Below are 24,967 nucleotides of genomic sequence, written 5' to 3'. Positions count from 1 at the left end.
GAGATGGAAGGTGCAGTAAAGAGAACTTGAAGAGCTGGACAGAGAAGGGGACTCTTAAAAAGCCCCTTGTGGAGGTCAACTGCGATATCTTGACTCTTTTTGGTGTATTCTAATCTTCCTCAGTTCATTTCCGATCTGTAGCCTTGAACTTGGAGTGAGCTGTGACTGAACAGAACACCTGAACATCCAGAGGTTAAAGTAAGTGTGAGCAGTAGCAATTCAAGAACGACAAACTATCCTTTGTGTAAACCCATGTATCCATGTAATTGTGATTTTGCTGCATTTTCCCCATAAATAGGATTTTGCTGCACCCACCACTTAAGAAACAAATTACTTACCTGTAACTATGGTTCTCCAGCATTGGCATCTTTCAGAGATTCACATGCTTGCATTATTCTGTTGCCAGGCTGGGAACCCATAGTAAACATGTTGACACATCAATGTACCATTACGCTCAATAACACTGAACGTGTGATAGACTGTTTACATCCTATGCGCATCATTATACTTGACCCAAACTCCAGCCAATCAGAGACCAGCACCCTCAGCTCTTTCACTAACAAAGGCTTCCAATTGCCTGATTTTCTAGCTTGTTAAGTGTAATACTCAATAAATGGAGCCTTATGAAAGGAGAGGTGGGTGGATTGCATGTGAATCTAGAAAGACTCCAATGCGGGAGAAGAACAAATTGCTTACCTTTGGTAATGCCTTATATGGTATAGATTCTATCTAGCCACAGCTTCCTTACCTTAGAATATTCCCCAGAGTGGATCCCGAAAATTGTGATCAGTACCTCTGTGTGGCAGTAGATGGCAATGATCGGCTCCATGTAGGCACTGCCTACGCTGGAAGTGATGTCTGCAGTGACATTTCCATGCTCAAAAGCACCGAGCCACATCAGTAGGCTGTTGGACCAGTGGGCAGATACTAAAGACCTATAGGGACCTTTTTGTTAGGAGAAACTAATTTGCTGAAATGGGAAAGTTGGAAGGGTTGGTAAGGAATCTGTGGTTAGATATAGTCTCTACCAGGTAAGGATTTATCAAAGGTAAGTAACGTGTTCATCTGATAGAGACTTCTAACCACAGATTCCTTGCCTTAAAATCAATACCAAAGCAATACTTCCCTGGAGGTGGGTCTGCAAACTGGTTCAGGCCAAAATATCCTGGAAGACTGAACAGGCAAAATGCCTGTCACAAGGGACCTTGCTGTCAAGGCAGTAGTATTTTGTAAGCATATGCCGAGAAGCCATACAGCAGCATGTCAGATATCCAGGATAGGGACACCACGAGCTAATGCAGTGGTTGTAGCTTTGGCTCTGGTGAAATGAGCCCACAAGCCCTCATGGGGTTGTTTCTTGGCCAGTGGGTAGCAGATTTTAATGCAGAGCACAATCTACCTGGAGATGGTCCATTTTTGCACTGCTTTTCTGTTTTTGTTCTTTGGGGAACCCAACAAATAGTTGCTCTCACATCCAGTGTTCTCTGGTGCTACCGATGTAGAACGACAGCGCTCTTTTTGGGTCCAGGCAATATAGCTTCTCTTCCTCTCTAGAGGGGTGAGACAGAGCGATAAAGGTCAGCAGCATGAGGCTTTGGCCGACATGGAAAGGCATCACCACTTTTGGCAAAAAAAAAGAGTCACCCGTAGCTTGCTAACCCTTCTGGCCAAAGTTATGGCCACCAAGAAGACTGTTTTGATCATCAAGAGGTACTTTGGACAATTATGCATGGGCTTGAAGTGTGAACACATCAAAAAGGTTAAGAGCAAGTTAAAGTTCCATTGGGGCTTAATGAAGAGCTTAGGTGGAAACATGTTGGAGTCCTTTCAGGAAACAAGCCACAACAGGTGACTTCAACAAGGAGAGCTAAAATGGCTGAACGATACCCTTTACCTGTGTCCAAAGCAAAGCCTTGCCAGACTAAATATAAAACAAACAACAATACCTTGGTGCAGAAATCAGATCCACATGCTTTTCAGCACCAAGAAACAAACCTTTCCATGCAGCAGGCATAATGAGTGTTTGTTGATGGACATCTGGATGCCTGTATAAACAGACAGACTTATAAGGAAAGATAAAAAACTGTCAACTGCCACCACTCAATCTCCAGGCATGAAAGTGTAGTGTGCGCAGGTGTGGTGCAGAACCCTGCCCTGGTGTTGTAACAGGAGATTCTCCTGAAGGGTAGCCTCACCGAAGGTCAGATGCTCAGGAGTTCAGGATACCATACTTTCCATGCCCAATCCAGAGACACAAGGATATCTTGGGCCCAGTCCATCCTGATCTTTGTCATAACTTGAGGCTGGAGTGGCATTAGTGGGAAGGTATACAGGAGTCCTGAGGTCCATCGAGATGAAATGCGTCTCCAAGTGAGAGCCAGTTTGGAAACTCCAACACACAGAAGTGCTGACATTGCACGTTCTTCCCATGAGGATTGTGAGAACCACATCCGCAGCCATGTCCACAGCCTTAAAAGGCTTTGGGACTCTGCTGGTGATGGTGGCTGCATAAACAAGGATGTGTTTGGTAGTCCCTACCAAAGCCACGGAAGGGGAGAAAAAAAAGAGTGAGACTGTAGAGAGCCCCAACGACTTGGCAGTGACCCAGCTGTCCTTAAAGCACTCAACAACGACATTTGCCTTATCGCCACACAGGTGAGTCCCATCAAAGTCCATGTCCATAAAGGCAGCTTTGACATCCCCTGGAAAGTCAGTTGACCTCAGTCAGGCATGGCAACGAAGCACTGACAAAAGAATCACTCTACCCAAGGAGTCTATTGTGTCCAGTCTGCAGTGTAGTCTGAACTTTGCTGTGTCTCGGCCATCAGCAATAGCCTGGAATATGATGGTTTGGGCCTCCGTTGAGACCATATCCAGCACTCGCGCAACCAAATCCCAAATTGGGTAGGAATACCAGCCAAAGAGGCACTCAGTTTTACGGAGCGCAGTGCAAAGCTGGTGGAAAAGAAAATCATCTCGCCAAAGGTATCCAGCCTCTTGAATTCCCTATCCATAGTGTGATAGGAAACACGCTAGGGTTAACTTTGGAGGTGAAGGCCTGAACAACCAGGTTCTTTGGGGTGGGATGTTATGTCCCAGTATGAGGTGCATAGCCTCATAAAATTCTTTTTGCTGTTTGGGGGTTGCTCAGGGTCCCAGAAACTCTCGAAGGAACAAAGCAGACCCAGTTTCAGGCTCCGCAGCTGATGTGTGGGAGCGGGGCCTAGATTTGCACGTGCCATTTGGACAATGCCACCATAGCCCAACAACGCCACCTACCAGTGCAGAGAGGTACTGCTCAAGGTTTTCAGGATCCAGTCTGATGCGCGGGAAATATTCTAAGGTAAGGAATCTGCAGCTAGATGTCTGTATCAGATAAAAACGTTACTGACCTTTGATAACAATCTTTATGGTGAACACTCTATCTACCTGCATATTTCTCACCTTTTGGACATCACAGGCACCTGACTGGATCCAGAACCTTTTTCAAAGCTCTTCCCCACTAGTAAAGGGTTTTGGCTCATTGGTACGTAACTGAGCCGTGAACTGTCCACTCTGGTGTGCCACTGTCAGTTTCCTGTTCATTTTTTCCACACAAATGAGGCAGAAGGATGAGAATCATGTATATTGAGTGGCAGTGCAACAAACTATTTGGAACCTTATGAAACTGGCCTATGACTATCTGTCAAGATGGGGAGATGGGCATGATCAGTGAGAAATCTGCAGGTAGACAGAGTATACATTAAACAATAACTTTTTCTTCTGATGGATTTTTCCTGTCAAGCAGTACATCACTTGGAGGAGGTACTTGAAGGAATGGTCAGACAAGGAAGTCCTGCCTGTCAGAATTGGCAAAATAGCTGTCCTGTCTCACTTCTGCACCTAAGAAATAGTGCTTAGCAAAAGGGTGCACAGACTTCCAAGGTGTCACTGTACATTTCAGCCAAAAGAACTCCACTTGCCAGGGCAGAGATTTAAATCTTGGCTATGGTGGAATGGACTCATCCCATCAGGTGGTTGTTTTCATGCTAAGGCATAATACCTTTTGATGCACTAGATGAACAAACTCGATACAGTTCTCCTTTTGGACATATTTGCCTTTCATGTCGCTTGTGAATCCTACAAAGATCTGGTCTTGGGTCTGGGAATCCTTGCTGCAGTCATTATAGAAAATGACTGCCATTTTTAGATCCAACCTGTTTAGCCACTACGCCTAATTAGTGAGATATGGAGGATGAGAGAAAGACGCAAAAGTGATGGATTGTAAGAATGGGGTCACAACCTTGGAAAGGAAAGCAGTTCTGGATAGAGGAATCAACTTATCAAGGAAAAGGGCGGATCGCTCAGTGCTTAAACCTCACTGACATGTCTCATCAAAGTGATAGCAACTAGAAAAACTATCTTAAGTGTCAACAGCCATCACTGGCAACAGTGAAAGGGCTCAAAGGTTAGACCACATCAGGAATGTCAGACCCAAATTAAGGTCCTACTGCAGCATAACAAAAAGCACACGGGGAAACATATTTGTTAAGTTCTTGAGCAAACTTAAAAAGATGGGCAATTTGAAAAGGGATGCTTGGTCCAGCAGGCGAAGAAAGTCCATCAAGGCTGTTAAGTATCCCTTGATAGTCCACACAGCAAAGCCATGCTGTGTGAGAGAAAGTGCATACATCAGGAAATCCGACAAATACCCTTTAAGGGATCCACTTTGTTCTTTGCACACCAAGTAACAAACTTGTTCCACCTTCCTGAGAACACCATCTTGGTGGAATTACAGTGAGGAGGCAGAATTGCATCTACCTCCTCTGCTGGGAATTAGAATCTACCTGAATTGCCCCGCTCAATCTTCAAGTATGAAGGTTTTGGAAGTTGGGGTGTAGAATCTGGCTTCCATCCCCCAACGGGACAGAAGTTCTGCTTTGAGATGAAGATAAAGGAAAGGGAAGAGGTAGAGGTGCAGAAGGTCTCGGTATCACACCCTTCTTGGCCAATTCAGCCAGATGAAGATAACTTTGGCCCGGTCTTGAAGAATTTACATTAGAACTCCAGGAATTGAGGGTAGGAGAGGAAAAACATAGTTAAGGAGAAACATTCATTCCAACCGAAACATGTCCTCCAAGGCTCTTAGCTTTGGATACTGGAGGGCACCAAACATAGAGCAATACATGTTGCCGTGAATGGCTAAAAATCCACCTGAGATGTGCCACACTGGGTAAAGATATTCAGAACTACCAACAGGTGAAGACGCCACTCGAGAAGATAACTGAGGCTGTTGGCTCCGGTATCGGGAGAACCTGTCAGATGGGTCACTACTAGCCTATCTTTGTGATTCTGAGCCCATGACCAGAGCTGGGGTTACCGACAAAGTAGCTGAGACCCCACACTTCCCTGTTTGTTGATATACCACACTGCAATTGTATTGTCTATTAAGACCTGTACTGACCATCTGCGAAGGGCACGAAGGAAGGCCTTGAGAGGCAACTGAAGCACCCTCTGTTATAACCGATTGATATGAAGAAAAAGCTCTTCTGAAGACAAGAGGCATTTGATCTTCAGTTCCTCCAGATAAGCATCCCAACTTAGGTGGAGTCATCTAAACTGTGGACACAGTTGGTGGGGCTCGAAAGACATTCCTGCCACAAGGTTTCCCTCCACATCCCATTGGTCTCATCCACTGCAGTGGCTGTGGAGATCGTAAATCTGTCCAACAAGTCTTCCCCATGCTGGAACCATTGCCTGCAGAGGCACTGCTGAGGGGCCCTCATGTGTCTGTATGCATGTGTGACCGGGTATACGCAAAAAGGCAGCAGATTAGCAGGCATAAAACAGCCCACTTAGGAATAGGAGCCATTTCCTTAAACAAACAAATCATGGATTGGATGTCTCATATCCTCTGAGTAGGTGAAAAGGCTTAAAGGGATGTTATGTCCAGTACTGTCCCTATAAACAGGAGCACCCAGTTGTCCAGATATGGAAATACCAGTACTCCTGATCGCGTCAGATGTGCTGCTACCACTGCCATCACCTTTGTAAAGGCTTGAAGTGCAGATGTTAGTCCAAATGGAAGGACCACAAACTGGCAGTAAGTGGGCCCTATCACAAAACTCAGGTACTGTCTGTGTGAATGCAGGATAGCTAAGTGGAAATATGTTTCCTGAAAGGTGTAAGGACACCATACAGTCCGCTGCTTCTAGTGCCAAAAGAATCTGTGCCATGATCAGCATGTTAAATTTCTTTTTGTGAGGAAAAGAAAAAGATTCAAGACTCTGATCGCTAGGATTGGACAAGCACTGGTGTCTTTCTTGGGAACCAGGAAGTGCAGAGAGTAGCACCCTTGCCCAGTCTCCCACTGGGCACAAACACCACTACTCTGGGAATAGGTGTAGGTGGTGAAATCAAGGGGGGAGGGAACCTGTGGAAGGGCAAACTCACTTTCTTCAATTTGAAGGATCCACTGTTCCAAAGTTATGGTATTCAGAGCCTGCAGAAAGGAGGACACCCAGCCTCCTACAGGTCTCACCAGGTCTAACAAGTCAAACTAGAGCTCCTTCTTGGGTGAGGTGATGTGGCAGAAGAGGAAGAAGAGGAGGCTATTTGTCAGGTGGCTCAGCCTCTACCGCTTCTACGGCCCCTATTCTGCCTAAGTAGTAGTGTCTGAGACTGCTGTTGCTGTGTCTGGCATCGATTGATGGAAATTAAATCAGTGAGCAAACCACCAACATTTACAAAGCTGCCGGTAGTTTTGTTGAAGGAGCTGTAGGCAAAGTGAGTTACAGCTGCCCTGCTAGATTTGAACCACTCCAAAGCCAAATAGGCCGTTCACCAAATAACAGGGAGTTGCTGAAAGGAGGTCCATAAAGGTGGATTGCACGTCTGCTGAGAATCCAGAGGTTCTGAGCCTGGCATTATGCCGGAGGTCCGCCAAAGAAACCATGGCCCTGGCCTCAAGAGTGCACCTAGTCCAAACCAGACTGAATAATCTGTAGAGATGCCACCCGGCCATTCCTCCCCAGCTCAGAAAAAATTCCCCCTACAGGTGTTTTGGCAAGTTTGGTGTTACCAGATGACCCATGTGCCAATGAGCAGGGGTATGTCATCTGAGGAGGCATGCAGTACTTAGAAACTTCAAAGTTAGACTGCCTGCTGAAAACAATTTCTTGCCCACAGCCTCCAGCTTCTATTATTATTTGTACACTGAGGCTGCAAGAAATGCCGCAGGGATGAACTTAGAGGAGTATGAGTCCTGAACACATAGGGCCCGATTCACAAAGGTAAACTTAGACCTGCTAAAAGCCCTCTCCTTATGCAAACAAGCCACGGAAATCTGGGACACCATCCCCATCCACAACCCTAATGTTGTCTTCACCACCAAACTTGGCTAACACCCTCATCAAACCCCGGCATCGCCACCGCCACCCCTAATGGCTACAAGATAATACATCGAGACCACACCAACAAACATGGCAGAGGCAGCACCATCATCTTCAAGGAAACCATCCAATGCACCATCACCGGCGACAGCCCAATGCCCCTTATGGAGCACCTCAACTTCCAACTCTAGACCAATGCCAACACCAAGATGCTAGGCACCCTCACATACAGACCCCTGGGACCACGCCCAGCCTTCTGCGACACCATTGCCAACCTCATCACCCTCCTCGCCATTGACTCCCTCCACTACATCCTACTCGGAGATCTCACTTTCCACCTTCCTGACCCCAATGACACCCACTCCACTTCCCTCATAGAGAACCTCACATAACTGGTCACCAAACCCATGACAGACACATACTGGATGCCATATTCATTTCTACAACAGAATGAATTTCACTCACATGACTGTACTCACCGGGAACGATTACATCTTCGTCCACTTTACCATATCCAATTTCCAGCACACCACCTCCAAGCATCTCAGCACCCCCCATCAAAGCTGGGACAAGGTAACCAAAAATCTATGGGCACAGGCCCTTGGCACCGCACAAAACCAAGCCCACGAAAGGCCTCGACCTCAACCAGGCCATCCAAAACTTCAACACCTGGATTACCAAATCCACCAACAGAGTGGCCCTGCTGAAACCAGCTAAAACCAACAACACCTTCAAGCCAGCAAGATGGTGCCTTCGACTCCAGAAACAATGTCGCATGACCAAGGACCCCCCCAGCCATCTACAATGCAGCCCTCAACAACTACCACATCAAGGCAGCAAAAAGAGCAGCAATCACAGCCCACATCGACACCACGACCAACCACATGAAAGAACTTCTCAGTATTATCAAGGAATTTTCTAACTGGGTAGCCACAGATACCACCATCCACCCATTTCAGGAGCTCTGCGACACCCTCTCAGACTACTTCCACAGCAAGATCACTACCATATACAACAATGTTAACCCCCAACCCTCCACCTCCAGTCTAGATAACATCTATCAAGCAGCAAACACATGTCGGGCCTGCAAACCCAGACACGCCCCAATTAAAAAACTCCTGAGTTCATCATTTGCCTTTGCAGGAACCAATGCTTATTTACAGACACCAATGCTTGTTTGCAGAGACTAATGCTTGCTTGAACTAATGCTTGTTAGAGACCAATGCTTGTTTGGGATCATGTGTTGCATAAGCCTCCAGCATTCCTATGACAGACTGGGTGTGGCTCCCTATGACTCAGACTGGGTGTGGCTGGATGCACACCTGTCCTGAGTGAATTGCTTGCTGTAAAGGTCACCAGCTACACAGAAGGAATCTCTATTTCTCCAATTTTGATGTTCATATGTGTTCTGTGTCCAGCATCTTGGAGGCCGCTTCTGGAAGCAGAAGAGACTGAGGGAATTAACCCATGAAAAGGCGGTAACAAGCTGCACCCGATTTAAGAACATTTATTGCCCAAACTTGATACTTGCTGACTTGAAACTTGATAAGTGAATGTTCCAGGATGTGATGTACCTAAAATGGCACATCTTTGGGTTTCAAGGTCATTGGGATGTTCACCGCTTGTCATGCTATTACGCTTATTGCAATTGCTTGCATTATACCACAGAAAGGAGTTTCTATTGAACAATTATTATGAAAATGGTATACTGTGAATATGTTTATTATCGCTGAGTTTAATGTGGCATTACTATTGTTGTTACCGATACGATGTACTGCGAACATAGTTATTATCACTGAGCTCAAAGAGGCATTTGCATTATATCACATTGTTGCAGAACATTCTATGTTTGGCACTTAAACGAAGTTGAAGCTTATCTTTGCCATGCTCAAAATTATGCTGTGATGTAACAGTGATAAGCCGGTTGTTCATGAAGTTCAACGCTACTGATTAACCCTATGTTTTCATAGCAATATAACGTGAACCGTAATCCTTGATATTAACCCCATGTTTTCAGTGTGATTTAAACACTGAATTGTGTTACTCGCAATACTAGCACAGTACAATAATTAACCCATGAATATCTGGAGAATCTAATTCCCTGAGAGCTTGATCTTATTATTGTTGCCTATGTAAATGTCTATGAGTCGAGTGAGTCAGCATCTTGGGAAATCTCATCAAGGTGAAACATGCAAGATATCCACTGAATGTCAAGGAACATCTAAGTAGGCTTAATTGAGGTGACAATGGACTAATCTGGGATCACAGTGGAAGTAGTTATAAATAGTATAAGAGATTCAAGGCTCTTATTTAATTACAGGTAATCCACATCATTTCCAAAAGTTCTTTGAGAGAGGGAGAGCCATCAAAAGCGGGAAAGGGGACCCCAACAGGTACATCTAGCTTGCACATCATAGTTTGACAGTAGATGGTACATGGTTTATGAGATATTAGTTATTTGACTGATGTGTAATTTATCAAAGGAAAGACCGGCTCTTCAATGACCATCACTAGGCGTCCAGCCCTCGGACTCTGGTGTCTCTCTTCTTCTCTCATCCATCCCCTTTTCCCCACGACACTGCGGTGCTGATCATGTGTATTGAAGTGGAAGGCACCCAACATTTAGGTGGAATTGGGAACAAGCAGCTGGGGCAACATTGCATCTCTGTGGAGCGAACAGGCTAGCTCTTGACAACACCAGCCACAAGATAACCTCCTGGCCCCTGATTCCCACACAGACCACCGTAGCCATCATGTCAACCACCCACTCTGGGGCACCCACTAACCCCTGCCCCCACTGGCTTTTCAACCTCAAAGTTAACACTATTACCATGGAACTAACCCGCATCCTCAACACCTCCTACTCCACGGCAACCTTCCCTGATGAATGGAAGCACGCAGAGGTCAGACCCCACCTAAAGACCCCAGTGACCTCAAAAACTACAGACTGATCTCACTGATCCCATTCCTGGCCAATCTGCTTTAGAAAGCCGTCAACCAACAGCTCACCGACTACCTCGAACAAAACCACTTTCTCACAGTCAGGATTCCGGGCCAACCACAGCATAAAGACTTTTACTTTAGCTTTTGGTGCCTGTCTGGGGTAGGTGACAGCAGGGCTTTGTGTATTCCCCCTAGACAGCCACACACAGTGGGAGCTTAGGTGTGACTTGATCATCCATCCTGGCAGGATGGAGGGAGGAGTTGAACCCGACCTCATTTACACCTGAATAGGCTGTGTCCTGTCCCCACATAAAAGGCTGCATAACCTACTGTAGTGAGTTTGGAGCCAGGGCAGGCAGGCAGAGCCTCTGTGCACTTCAAAAGCCTGCCTTTGAAGCCACCCCACTTCAAAGGCACTACTGGGTATTAGAACTGAATCTCAGACACCCCCACTTCAGTACACTTCTGGACCTGTGGATTCTCTGCCAGGAAGAAGGACTGCTGTGCTACTGAAGGACTGCCACTCTTCTGGACTGCACTCTGCTGGACTCCTCCTTTGTTGTGCTGGCCTGCTGCCCTCTGCCTGGGTGAGAAGGACTGGACTTGCATTCCTTGAACCCAGAACTGAGAGTGACTCCAAGGGCTAGTTGGCTGCAGGGGTGGCTAATAAGATTAAAAATCGGTGGAGTGCTGCACCCAAAAACTTACCGAAATACTGCTGGACGGTGTCTCTCCTGTCCCGGACAACAAGAAGGGAAGGAAGGCAGTGAACTTCCTGCATGCTAATCCAACCAATCCTAGAGCTGCTCTCTGGCTGTTTACAGCATGAGACTAGCTCCAAGATTGGTTGGAACAGGCTAACCCAGCTATCATTTTGAGGCTGTGGGCCTGTGCCTGCAATCTCCCAGCTGTTTTACAGTGCTAGGATTGCTGGCTCTGAAGTGCGCATGTCAGACAGGCCAGCTGAAGACAGCCAGCTAATCTGACATGTGCACTGATCACCTGCAGATGCCATACTACAGTCTGCAGGAATCTGCCCCGCCCCCCATAATCACAATTGCCCTAGCGCGGCCGGCTGCACACAGAATAATAAAATGGTAATGACCATTTTATTATTCTGTGTTTACATGCCACGCAGCAGGTGGGGCAACGCTCATCCTCCTTAATGGAGGAGTCACAGCTGGTTGGCTGTCTTCCTGATCTGAAGTCTCAGGGACACAAAAGACTTCCAACCACCCTGCTGCTGCATCTGGACTCTTCCTTCTGTGAGTCTACTCTGTCAAGTGGTGCCACCCCAGTCCTTTACCCTTGGAAGTGGGCGTAAGGTGCTTTTTTGGCGGAACTGATGCATCTTCTGCTGATTGACACATCCTCAAGAAGAACCGACGCATCTACTTGGTTGAGCAGCACATCTTCAAGCAGAACCACTGCATCTCTGCTGTTGCGTGTATTGGACCCATCACAATAGACTTGCTTCGCTGCCTCATTCCACATATTAGGTGTGGCGCATCGCCTTCAGAACCACCACTGCGCATCCTTTTCCTGGCGCAAGCTCCTCACATCAGCCTTCGAGGGCAACCTCAACAACAACAAAACTCTACATTGCAGCTTCACTGTTCATCCAAACAGACACATTGTCTCAACTGTGCAAACGCATCGCAAGCCCTGTCGACAGGATCCTTGATGTCAATGCAACAGGACCTCGCACCGCAACCTTGCCTCATCTCGGCTGCACAACACATCTAAGACGCAGGTCAATGCAACGCTTTACAACCATTTGGATTTGCGATACTTTGGTTCAGCGGGTCTAACCGGGTCCCTATAGCTGCTCCACACTCCATTGTGGTCGGCCTGCACGTTTGACTTTGTTCCGGTCCGGCATAACCAGATAGCCCCATTAGTGCTTCTTGGCGCTACTTTTACTTAAAACTTTAAAATTCTATATTTCCAGTTGTATTTATTGCATTTCTGCCATTTTGGCCTTGTTTTACTTATTAAATTCAGATCAACGTTTTTAACCTGGTGTGGGATCTTTTTGTTTGGTGTTTTCACTGTTTTACTGTTTAAATTGCTGTACACATACTTTACAAATTGCCTGTAAGTTAAGTCTCACTGCTATGTGCCAAGCTGCCAGAGAATGAGCACAGGTTAATTTAGGGTTTGTTTGTGCCTTACCCTGACTAGGATTGTGGTTCCTGCTTGACCAGAACTCACTTACATCCCAGTCAAACAACAACCCAGTTTCTAACATTATCGTACTCTGATGATTACTTCCCTCTTATGCGTTGCACTTGCTTGCTTGATTGGTCGTGATGTTGCCTTTTTTGTCTTGTCTGTTGTCCACAGGCTCCCTACAATTTATATTGATGAAAAAGGGAATATTGCTGAAAGGATATTTGATTTTTTCGCTTATTCCCCCTTTCCTCCCACTTAGAAGGTTGTCTGGTCTGCAACACTCATAATGCTCTTTTTGCTTCTGAGTCAGTTTTAATGGACTAAAAGGCTTCATCCAATTTTTTTTCGAAAACATTCTGCTTTCAAAGTGCATGCCAATGGCCCTTGATTAGACTTCAGGCCTGAAGGAGGAATTTTTCAACCACAGACAACATCTCATAACTAGCATTTGTTATATTGACAAAATGCACACAAGGCATTCATTGCTGCATTTGTTAGTGTAGCTGAAGCCTGCTCTCTGCCTTTTAATATCGGCTTTGCTCAAGCCTTAGCTCAACTTTCTGAGCAGCAGAGGTATGCCCCTCTTGCTGCCAGACAAACCTTGCAACTACTGCAGATGCATTAGCTACTTTGACAGCATCAGCTTCCAAAAAATCACTCTGTTTCCTGTGTAATCTCACTTACAGACTTCCTTATACCTGGGTACTGTCCAAGGCGTTGATGGGTTTCTTATCCTGTGTTGTGCTGCTCCAGAGACAAAAGAAACTGTCTTTAAGTGGTTAAAAAGAAATATAGGGACTGTAATCATTGCCTTATACTGCTTCTCAATTTGAGATTTACTGTGCCAAACTTCTTCATCATCCGAAGGTGTTACTCCAATAAATAAACTAAAATAGGAATAGACTTTGCTCACCTATGCAATTCTCTTAGAAGTCAAACAGGAAATATTTTTTTTCATCTGAAGTAGCCCAGTGACTGAAATACTGAAGGGCCTTCTCTGTTAAGGCATGAAATGTATCTATATTGATTCGTAGGGAATCCCTTGGTATTGGTTCTGGGACCGTGTCATGTGTAATAAAGAACTGACTGCACTCAAAGTCTCTGCTTGTTGTCTCTGGATCATCATCTACTTACACATCTGCATTATCATCTTTGTCATTGAATACAGGTGATCTTACAACATCTACATCATCATCATTACTATGTGGTAAATGTTTTCCATGGGTACCACCTTCATTTTAATTGGAGACATCCTCATCTGTGTCACTGTGTACTATTACAGCAGAGGTGTGCTTCGCGGGGGCTGAACCCTGGCCAGGTAAATGTTCCTGAGGTGAATATTGAGACTGCAGAATTACAGAAATAGTCTGCATGACTGGTGGCTGTTGGGTAGACATAGCCTCTTGATGTGTTTGAGGACTGTCTGATAGGGCTCCAAATGTTCTTATCTGATCCAGCGGTGTACCATCGTGGATGAATCATAACATCTCCTATTTGGCTCACACTATCTTTGTATTCTTCCTCATTAACCACATGCTAGATGTTTAGGTCTCCCAGCTTTGTAGACCTTTGTCAGTCTTCATAGTACTCCTATCACTGAAGAAGGCCTCTATCTGGTCTAGATCTGATTCATCTCTCCCTGTTCCCCCCTGTTCTGAAGAAGCATACTGTAAGAGTCTTTGGTGGCTCCAGAAGTATTAGGTGACACTATTATCAACTGCTGAGGCATATTTGAGGATAATGGAGAAATAGGTGACATGGAAGACACCAATGACCATATTGCATGCCCTGATTACCAAATTACCTATCTTTGGTAATGCTCATTCTGGTGGATATTCTACTTAACTGCAAATTCCTTGACTTGTGAATTTCCATAGCTGCCAGTCCAGATTTGGAAAACTCAAAAGCAGTGCTCCTGCCACCTGAAGGCAGAACTACGTGACTCTGTGTCAATGCCGTTTTGCTCCGAAAGTGACAACTGGAGCGCCATTTAAGCACCACCCATGTGCGCTGATGTCTGTTTCTCTATTGTACTCATCCTCACTTTCAGGTGCACACCTCCTCAATGAATTGAACAAACTATGGTGTAGATTCCTAAACTGGGATCCTTTAAGATGTAAAACCATGCCACAGAACAGAGAGGTGAGAAATATGCAGGCATCCATCAGAAAGAAAATTACCAAAGGTAAGTAATTGTTCTTATGATAGACTTATAATCACAAATCATCAGCTTTTGAATTGGTACCAGAGCAGAATTAGGCTACACTAAGAAAGAATAAGTGGGCATAATGCCCCTCTCAGCGAACCTGGCTGTCCGAATAGTAGTGCTTTGTGAATGTGTGGAGTGATGCCCACAGAGCTACTTGGCAATAGTCCAAGACAGGAACTCAACATGAGAATGCACTGGTAGTAGCTTTGGCCCTGGTGAGATGAGCTCCCATTGTTTCTGGAGGCTCCTTTTTGCCTAATGTGTAGCAGATCTTGATGCAGAGTATGACACAATGGGAAACGGTCCTCTTCTTCATGCTCTTGCCTTTTTTCATCCCATTGAACGCCACAAACAGCTGATCGTCCACCCAGTGTTCTTTGGTACGATCGACATAAAAGCTCAGTGTTATTTTGGGGTCTAAGAGATGGAGACTCTCCTCCTTGCAAGGGTGAAGCATTGCAAGGAAAAGCATCTTAACTTTAGGCAAGGAGGATGCTTGCATCTGCAGAACCAGCTTGACTGAGAAGGCGGTATACTGCAGATTGACACTAAGAGCTTGCAACACACTCACTAACCGCTCCAATGTTATGGCGGCAAGGAATATCATACTGAAGATAAGAAACTGCAAAAGACAGCTGTGAAGCGGCTCTAAGGGAGTACACAACAAATACAGGAGGACTAAGAGCCTTATTTGGATCTTGGCGGCAGGGAATACTCTGTCACAAACGTGATGGATATCCCGTCTGCCATATTACGATCCCATAATATGTTATGGAGATAATAATACGGCAGACGGGAAGTCCGTCACGTTTGTGATGGAGTAATCATGCCACCAGAATACAAATTAGGCCCTAAATTAAGATTCCACAGGGGAATGACGAAAGGAGTGGGAGGAAACAAGTGTTGGAGACCTTTTAGAAAATGCATCACAACCAGTCATTTAAACAATAAAGACTGGTCTGGCAACCACAAAAAGGCAGAAAGAGACGAAAGGTCGTATTCTTTAACTAGGGCCAAACCAAAGTTTACCGGGCAAGAGACAAAACTAACAACAGAACATCAGATAACTTGGCCTGAAGGGGTTTTTGGCAAGGGACGTCAGTCTGTTAAGAAGATATGCACCACCTCCGGAGGAAGGTAGTAGGTGTTCAGTCGTCCACGTGTGAAGGTGGAGATCTCCACATGTGAAGGTTGAGATTGTGAAGGCTTGGCTGCAGAACCCTGTCCTGTTGATGCTACTGCAGGCCCTCCTGGGAGGATAGCCTGATCAGAGGACATATGCTCAAGCCCAGCATCTCTGGATATCACACTCTCTGTGCCCAAACGGGGGCCACTAACGGTAACTTGGGCCTGGGAGTTCCTGATCTTCAAAACTTGAGGCAGAAGAGGTATCAGTAGGAAATCATAGTGGAGTCCCGAGTTCCACTAAGGGCACAAGGCGTCTCCTAGCAAGAGATACATTGAAAATGTCAATGCGCAAAACTGCTGACATTGATTGTTTTTGAAGGTGGAGAATAGATCAAGCCAAGTTTCTCCCCATTCACAGGACAGAACTTGTGCCACTCGTGATCTGCCAGTCAAGGATGGTTGAGCTTGTCCATCCTGGTATTCAAAGATCCTGCCAGGTGGTTCACCACCAGAAAAGTCCTGTGATGGTTCAGCCATGCCCAGAGGAACAGTGCCTCCTCGCACAGGACCCAGGAACCCATAATGCCTTGCTTGCAGGAATACCAGATTTCAGTGGTGTTGCCCATAAGCATCTTCACCAGCCTCCCTTTAAAGGATGGAAACAAGGATTTCAAAGCCAAGAGGATGGCCCACAACTCCAGGAGGTTGATATGGAGCTTGGTCTCTGCCAGTGACCTAATTCCTCTGATCTCCCTCTCCCAGATAGCTGCCCCACCTCAGAAAGGATTGGATTTCCTGCTACAAGACGGATAGGTGGTCCTCCATTAGTCACTCTGAAGATGGTGGAAGGTGCAGCTGAGTGGAAATGAAGGGCAAGGTTTACTCCTTCCAGACTATCTGCAGGACCCATCTATCCAATGTTATGGTCTGCTAATCCTGCAAGAATCTCTGCTTCCTGTCCCCAATTGGGGGACTGAGGACATGGAGGTTTGGCAGGTGGCACTGCAGGGGGAGAGATGGGGCCGTGTACTGGGTGTCTCATTGACCTTGACTGCAGGGGCTGAGGGCGCCTCGGCTGTGAAACTGCTGAGCACCTTGCAAAGGCTGAACATGTTGACGGTATGTAGTATCTGTGCTGAAGCAGCAAAAGGAATGGTAGGGGTGATGCTGCTAGGGAGGTGGGGCAGGTAAGTCAAGGGAGCTTGTTGTGTTCTCCTTGACCTGCTCCGGAGTATAACCTACTTTGTCCCCAGTCCCATCAGGCGGGATGTCTGTAAGGAATGATGAGACATTGCCTTAAAGAAAATGGTTGACCGCAGCCAGGAGTGGCGGTGAATGATGACGCTGGTGCCAATGGCTTGCCTGATGGAATTCCTAGGGTCCAAGCCAGAATTAATTGTGAACTTAGCTGCATCACCACCTTTCCGTATGGCTTGGGATAGGACAATTTCATAGGTCTTTCAGGACACCTGGGGGGATTTGAGCCACTGGATCTTAAAACACAAGGCAACACTGGCCAAACAGGTAAATGGCATTCACAAACCTGACGGCCAAGCTTGTGGAAGAAAATACCCTCTTCTTAAAGGTCTCCCTCCAACTGTTTGGTCTCCCTATTAGGGTGAGTGGTCAGAAAGCTATTTGGGTTGGGCAACATGAAGACTCATACACCACAAAGTTTTCAGGAGAAGAGTGATGGGACAAAAATGCAGGGTTGCCTGGGGCAGGGCAGTGGCATCTCACAAAATGGGTACCCAGTGCAAGGTTTGGCCCAGGCCCCTAACAGCCTAAGAGAACATCTGTAAGTGCAGACAAGAGAGGCTTGGCAGATGTTTGTTCTGGCTGGAGCACTTCCATCAAGACATTGATTTTGATTGCTACGGTGGAGGTCAGAACTTTGGCTGTCCTACGCATGACCACTGCATAAGATGCACTCTCCTCAATGGTCCCGACTCAGAGAAAGTGTCAAGGCCACTGGCATCCTGCAGGTCATCATGCCAATTTTCCTCATGGAATGGTTGTCCTATCTTGTCACATGGATCATAGCCATTGTCAGAACCCACATTAAAGAAGGAATACGATGTATATGTTCTCCTTGGGTGAGAGATAAATCAAGCAGGGTGAGGCAGCACTTTGATGGAAATTAAGCATGGCCTTAGGGTCAGAGAGCACAATGGGAGCCTCATCCTTTGGTGTCGATGGAGTTGAGATTGGTTTTGAGGTCTGGAAAAAATGTAATTGAGCATGGTGCCGGGAGCTGAGTTGGGCTAGAAGCTGTAGAAGGCCCAGTGGGGGATTCAGAAGACCCAAATGACACAGGGACGAACCTGCTGATGGTATCCCAGATGGGGGGGCCTCTTGGCTCCTTGGGGCCAGTTGGCATTCCAGAAGGAGTCGGTATGGATCTGAAGAGTCTGAGAATCACCTCGCAGAGGTCTTCGATCTGCCACGGTATCACAGACAGCCCTGGGAAACACAGGTTATGCCAGGACAAGTCGCAGAATAGGCTCCAAGGGTGACCAACTTCAGAAGTGAGATTGAGTCATGGCAACTCCCTTGCAACTTCTCAGGAGAATGTGAATCGTAGGAAGGTGTTGAGTCCCAATAGGATTTTTCATGTTTTCTCTTTGAGTTACCCAAAGACATGAAGCGTGATGATGACCAACCTCAGGAAAGACTCCTGCACCTTCTGGGCCAGGACTGATGTCTCCATTGAGTCTTCCAGTGCTTGGCAACATAGAGTTTGTCTTGCAGTCTCAAGTAGTCTTCAGGTTCAATGGCACACAGTCACAGCAGGCATCAGAGTTGTTACTTGACCCAAGGCACCACGGGCAAACCTGATAAGCATCTGTTACCAACATTTATTTGTGACATTAATTTCTCTGTCGGTCAGAAACATTTTGAGGTAAAATGATGAGAGGTAGCTCTGGATCACATCTGGTGGAGCAGAAAGGAGAGAACTAATGTCAGCATGCGAGAGAGGCACTTGTATGTCATTTCTGGAGTGAAACGGCATCAGTGCGGAGTTGCACAGCACCACCTACTGGCACATGGAGGTACTGCTGAAGGTTTCTAGATCTAGTCTGCTGACTAGGTAATATTCAAAAGGTGAGGAATCTGCAATTAGAAGCCTCTATCAGATAAAGAGCTTGGGTGGAAACATAAGCTGTAAATCTTTTAAGAAATGCATCACAAGGATGTTTGGTCTGGCTAACGTAAAAAGTCCAAAATGGCCAACAGTTAACCTTTATCTGTACCCAGAGCTAGACCTTGCTGGGCTAAAAACATAACAACCACACATCTGCTACATTTGCCTGCAAAGCGTTCAACTGGCGAATACAACTCAAAAAACAAAAACTCGTCCCAGTGCCCTGCAAACACAAATTTCAGGACACCTGGCAGCCAAAATGAAATGCATTACCTCAGAAGTAAGATCAAAGAAGATCAACTGTTGCCACTCAATTGTCGTGCATTGAAGTGTAGGTTGTGCATGCTTGAGTACAAAACCTTGCCCTGCTTCACCTACAGAAGGTGAGCCCACAGTGGCAGCTCGATTGGATAATGGATGCTCAAGTCCAGATGTACATAAGCAGAATGCATATTCAAGAGAAAGACTTCTTGGGAACTCCAGCGCACAAAAGTGCTGACCTTGCACATTTTCGGTGGCGATGAAGAGATTAAGCTAAAGCTCATCTCATTGCCAGAAGATGCCTTGCACCATCTCTGGGTGTAATTGCTATTCGTGAACCGCTAGGTGCTGCTGGGCAAGTTAATTGCTCAGGCATTCACAGATACCACCAGGTGATGTACCACCAGGGACATCCCTTTAAAGGTTGAACCAGCTCCAGAGGTACAGAGTTTCTAGGCATAGAAGCCAGGACACCACCCCAGCGTGCTGGCTGATGTACCACAAGGCAGTGGTGTTGTCTGTGAGAACCTGCACTACCTGTGCCTTGATGGAGGGCAGGAAGGTCTTCAAAGTCAGGTCAACTACCAGCAACTCCTGCATTTTAAAGAGGAGGCGGGACTCCACTGGAGACCAGAGTCCTCTGATCTACATCTTTCCCAAATGTTGACCCCCCCAACTCAGGAGTAACATATCAGTCACCATCAACAAGTCTGGGTGGGGTAGGGGGAGGAGTCTGCCACTGGTCCAACTGCAGTTGAGCAGCCATCACTGCGGATGTTCTGCAGTCTCCTCCGACAGTTGGATGGAATCTGACAGGTTCCCCTAGCAGTGGTGTAACAAAAGCCTCTGCCGCCCTCGCGGTGCGGGTGAGATCTCCAGGGGCCAACTCAACACACTACACTCTGCACAGGTGGCAGGCCCCTGACTGGGTCCAGGGGAGGGGGGCCCTACAGGTACTTTGCAGGGGGGGCACTTAGGTTTCCATTACACCACTGTCCACTGGAGCTGGGCCCACTAAGACTTAAGATCCCAGTGCAGGCTCTGCATATGTGTTCTAGTAAGGCCGGCGAGCAGGATGCAGGAGGCTAGCAGGCCGAGAAGACTCACATCTATCTTTAGTGAGACCCGGGAAAGAGGCTGAAACATCAGGATCATAGCCTGAATGTCCTGGACGTGTTAGCCTGGAGGAAAAGCTTGAAGGTACACTTTACCCAGAATGGCTATGATGTAAGGAATTCTCTGCAAAGGAGTCAGGTGTGACTTTCACAGGTTGACTGAGAGCCACAATGATGTCAAGAAGTTTGCAGTAGTATGGAGCTGGTCTGCGACTAACTCTACTGAGCTTGCCTTCAACAGCCTATTATCGAGGTAGGAGAAGCCTTGTACACTTTAAAAGATGGGCAGTGACTACCGCCAACACTTTTGTGAACACTCGAGGGGCAATGGTGAGGCTAAAAGGGAGCACAGTAACTAAAAGTGCTTGTGGCCCACCTTGAATCACAGGTAGTGTCTGTGGACCTGCAGGACAGGGATTTTAAAATAATCATCCTGCAGGTCCAGTGCCACTATCCAGTCTCTTCAATCCAAGGTAGAGACAACCTGGCCAAGATGAGTATTTTGAATTTGTCCTTGTGCACTTAGGTGTTGAGAGGGCAAGTACTTAGGGGCCAGATGTATCATGCATTTTTGGGATTGCAAACGGTCCAATGAGCCATTTGTGATTGCAAAAGTGCATTTTGGTATGTATTAATTCCAATTTGGAATTGCAACTACATACCGACTCGGTATTAGGAAGGGGCATGTCAAGGGCGTACCTTCCTAATACCAAATCACAGCGGTATGTAGGAATGTTTTGTGTCCCACATGCGGTCGCAAAACAATCATAATTTACCGCCTACTTCAAGTAGGTAGTAACCCATTCACAAACAGGAAGGGGTCCACAAGAGACCCCTTCCCCTTTGTGAATGCATGTGAAAACATTTTTTATGGACCACTGCCAAATCTTACAAAATTAAAAGAAAGCTATTTTTCTTTTTTTAAATGCATCCTGTTTTCCTTTAAGGAAAACAGAATGCATTTAGAAAAAAAAATAGCTTTATTTAAAAGCAATTACAGACATTGTGGTCTGCTAAGCCCAGCAGCCAGCATCCCTGTGATTATAGCCATTCACAATGGGCTGAAAATTGAGACCTACCTCATGAATATTAATGAGGTAGGTCAATTTACGAGCCATTGGGAATCACTATATGAAACTCCTGGAGTTTCATACATACAAATAGCGATTACCTAATTGTGATTTGCAAAAAATCGCAATTAGGTAGTCAGTATTGGGAAAACATCTGGCCCTTAGTCTCTACAAGGTTGAAACCCTCTCGTTTTAGGAGGACATGTCCCTTGCACACTGGGAAAATTGGAGGAAAGTCTCTTCAGAGAGTGAAGAAAGAATGAGCGGAGCACTGGATCCCCACCTAAAAGAAAGGAAGTGAAATCAGCGAGAATGGGTGGAGCTTATATGCTCCATTCATCACTTCTAAAGCTGAACAACATTGACTTAGTCGCAAAACGGCATTTACCTGTGCACAGAAGCATTGTTTGGAAGTTTTCCAGATCCAATGTGGTGCCTTGGAAAAATCATAAGAATCTGTAGTTAGAAGTATCCATCAGGATACACTGCTGAAGGCTGCATCACTGAAACTGAAGGCACTGGTTGCTTAAAAGTCTTAAACTGAGACTTCTCTGCAGAGGTCTTTGATGGCCTGCCTTGCTCTCTTTGAAGTGGAAGCTCCCATTTTGTTCTTCAAAATTGCCAGAGCCAATTTTCGCTCTCTACCTTGTAGGGTTTTAGGAGAGAAAAAGTCTTACAAATATCACACTTGTTAGGATTGTGCCTTTGGTGCAGGCTGCAGAGGCATCTGGTATGCAGGTCATCAACATAGATTTTCCTTTTTCCACAGGCTTTACACGTCTTGAAAAGATATTTCTTCTTCCCCAAGTGTGCTATGATGACCTATAACTACTTAAGAGATACAGGGAGAATATGCAACCTAGAGTCAGGAGCTGCCAACTTTGGAACCTGGAGAGCCAGGTTCAAACACTGACCTCTGCACTTAACTCAACGTCATGTGTTTTTGCGCAAACCACTTAATATCCCTGTGCCTAAAAAAGTGAGATGTAACATGTGAATAGTATTTGTGTAATCTCTACTTCATGTACATGATCTTGTAGATCGTCTACTAACCCAAACAATGTAGAAAGCTCCATTGCTTCCATCTAGGTTTGTGCTATATAAATACATAGATACATACTTGAAGCTGAAAATCTCTGAAAATCCTTCTAATGTTGATCAAATTCTTCAAATTGAAAGAGCTCTGCTTAAGGTTCATCACAAGGTTCATCACACTGAATGTGCAGTAGAAAATATGACAGTTAGAACTTTATGTCAGAAGGATGCTGATCTCCAATTGGCTGTAGTTTAGGTCAAATATATTGATGTGGATAGGATGCAAATAGTATTTAACAAGTTCAGTGTAACGGAGTGTAATGGTAAACTGCTATGTTAATATTGTTTACCCTGGTTCCCTGTCTGATGACAAGGAATAAATCTTAGCACTGTAAGTTTGGATGTACTTGACAATATATCTTACAATGGCTGATTTTGATATAGGGTGGTCCCTGTAGAATTTGGCAAAGGTTACAAAAAGTTGATTGGATGTATGAAAAGACTTTCAGCCCGATTTAACACGATCACAAAGGTGATGGAGTGATCTGCCTAAGAATCTGACGGTCTGCCTAACTCACCACTTGGCCGGTGATGATCTTTAAAGTAAGTGGGTTTTAATCCAACAGGGTGGAGGAAGTGATGTCCTTCACCACTCTGGCAAAGTGTAGTCTGCCAAGCTCTTATTCTGACTCTTAGTTCTATCACTGAGTGCCCACTAAGCGTCTATGGTATGAAGGGCCCTCTCCACTGGAGTCCCTGTGTTGACTTGCAGCTCAATGGTCTGGTTCATGTGGAATGGTGTAACACCTTTTGGTGGGGATTTGGTGTTGGTCCAAAGGACTACCCTATCTTTGTGAACCCGAATGAATGATTCTTTTATTGTAAAAGCTTGGATCTTTCTTATACAGCTGAAGGGGGGGTGCAAGAAAAGCTACTTTCCAAAGTGCAGATCATGGGTGTAAGGGTTTGAAAGGTGTCAGGTGGTCCTATAAGTAGTGCAAGAACCACATTAGGGTTCCACACGGGACAAAGGGTGATTAAGGAGCTATTACCCTTTTGAGGCTCTCCATGAAAGGCTTTATGACATAGATCGGAAAGTGATGAGTGTTGCCTGTTTAGCAAGTATGAAGCAACCGCTGTTAGGTGTAGGCATACATAAGAATAAGCAAGGCTTGCCTTGTATAGATGTAGAAGATTGCAGACAACCTCTTGCGCAGAGACTCTAAAAGGATCTAAATATTTGGAGCTACACTAGTAAATGAATCTCTGTGTAATAGGTTTGTGTCCCTCCTGCAGCCTGAGGATACACTCATCTGGAAGTTTAAATTAGCCACACTCTATAAACGTATGTGCCAGATCACTAGGTTCAGCTGCCTTGGGTATGTATGGCCCAAATGCATAGTGAAAAGGTGTGGCTTCAGTGGGAGTGTCTTGTGGGGGCTGATGGTGCCTCAAGGATGAGGGTCTTAAAAATCTCACCCATCTTCCTTACTATGTAGAAGGGAAAGCCTAGGAAAATATCCTTCACTAGTTCATCTATGGTGCATTGCCAGTGTATTATTGGTGCGGGTATCTGGAGGTGACATTTTGTCATTTTGCTTTTTCGGCTGTGGCACACACGTCAATGGTTAGGGTTGAAGAAGGTCCTGAGAGTTAGAAAGATTGCTAGAAGGTCCAGGTTTCTGATTTGTTGCCCCTGACATTGAGGCTTCCAGGTGCCTTACATAGTCATGAGATACACATTGGTGGTAATGGTCTGCTGCAAAAGAGGGCCTAGATAAGGCCTGACAAGCAATATGTTATTACTGTTACAACTTAGTAGAGAGTGCTGTGCCATATGTGTTATAATATCAGATCTTCCAAGAAGTTTACAATATTAGATCTTCCCAGAAGCCTACGCCTGTGACCATTGCCTTGTGGGTCACTATTATAGTGGTCAGATGTGCAACCTGGCATGTGGCACTATTATGATGCACAAGACTATCATTCCCAACAGTTTCATCACAATCATTACAGAGAGAGGACATTGTGTTCAGAAAAAATGAAGCAGCTGGTGGAATGCATCACCCTGTGTTTTTTGTGCTATGCTTTCCCTGTAGCAGTGTTCATTCTCAAACCAAAGGAGGGCTGGACCTGCTGGAGCCAGATTATTTTTGATGTTGCTGATGAACACTAACTTGTTAACTATGGACATTGCTGTTTGAGTGTGTGCGAGGAACTGTTGCCAGCTACTGCTCTTGATCAGCCTGTCAACCAGTTATAAAATGATGTGTATGGTGTTTTGTGCAGTTTCGCTGCCACTACTGACGGAATTTCATGATCCCCTTTGGAGCCATACTGTCTTTGAATAGTAAAACCTGGAACTGGTAGTGTTGCCCATTTAGAGGCATGTTTATACTCTGTTTGCACCGAATGTGCGTCAAAACGTTTGACGCACAATCAGCACAAACCTTGCCCCATATTTATACTTTGACACCCGACCCCGCGGTCATCAAAAATCCTACATGTGCGTCAAT

At 45.7% G+C, this 24,967-nt stretch overlaps 1 protein-coding gene across 1 annotated transcript in view; it reads right to left on the bottom strand.

Annotated features, from left to right (window-relative positions):
• Window positions 1-24,967, bottom strand: part of MAST1 (microtubule associated serine/threonine kinase 1) — a 696,806-nt gene that overhangs the window by 198,028 nt on the left and 473,811 nt on the right. The gene's annotated exons all lie outside the window — the stretch shown is intronic.

This window comes from Pleurodeles waltl, chromosome 4_2 (genome assembly GCF_031143425.1).
Source record: "Pleurodeles waltl isolate 20211129_DDA chromosome 4_2, aPleWal1.hap1.20221129, whole genome shotgun sequence".
NCBI lineage: Eukaryota > Metazoa > Chordata > Amphibia > Caudata > Salamandridae > Pleurodeles > Pleurodeles waltl.
The sequence above is the reverse complement of the archived record's forward strand: the minus strand, read 5'-3'. Positions and strand labels throughout refer to the sequence as shown.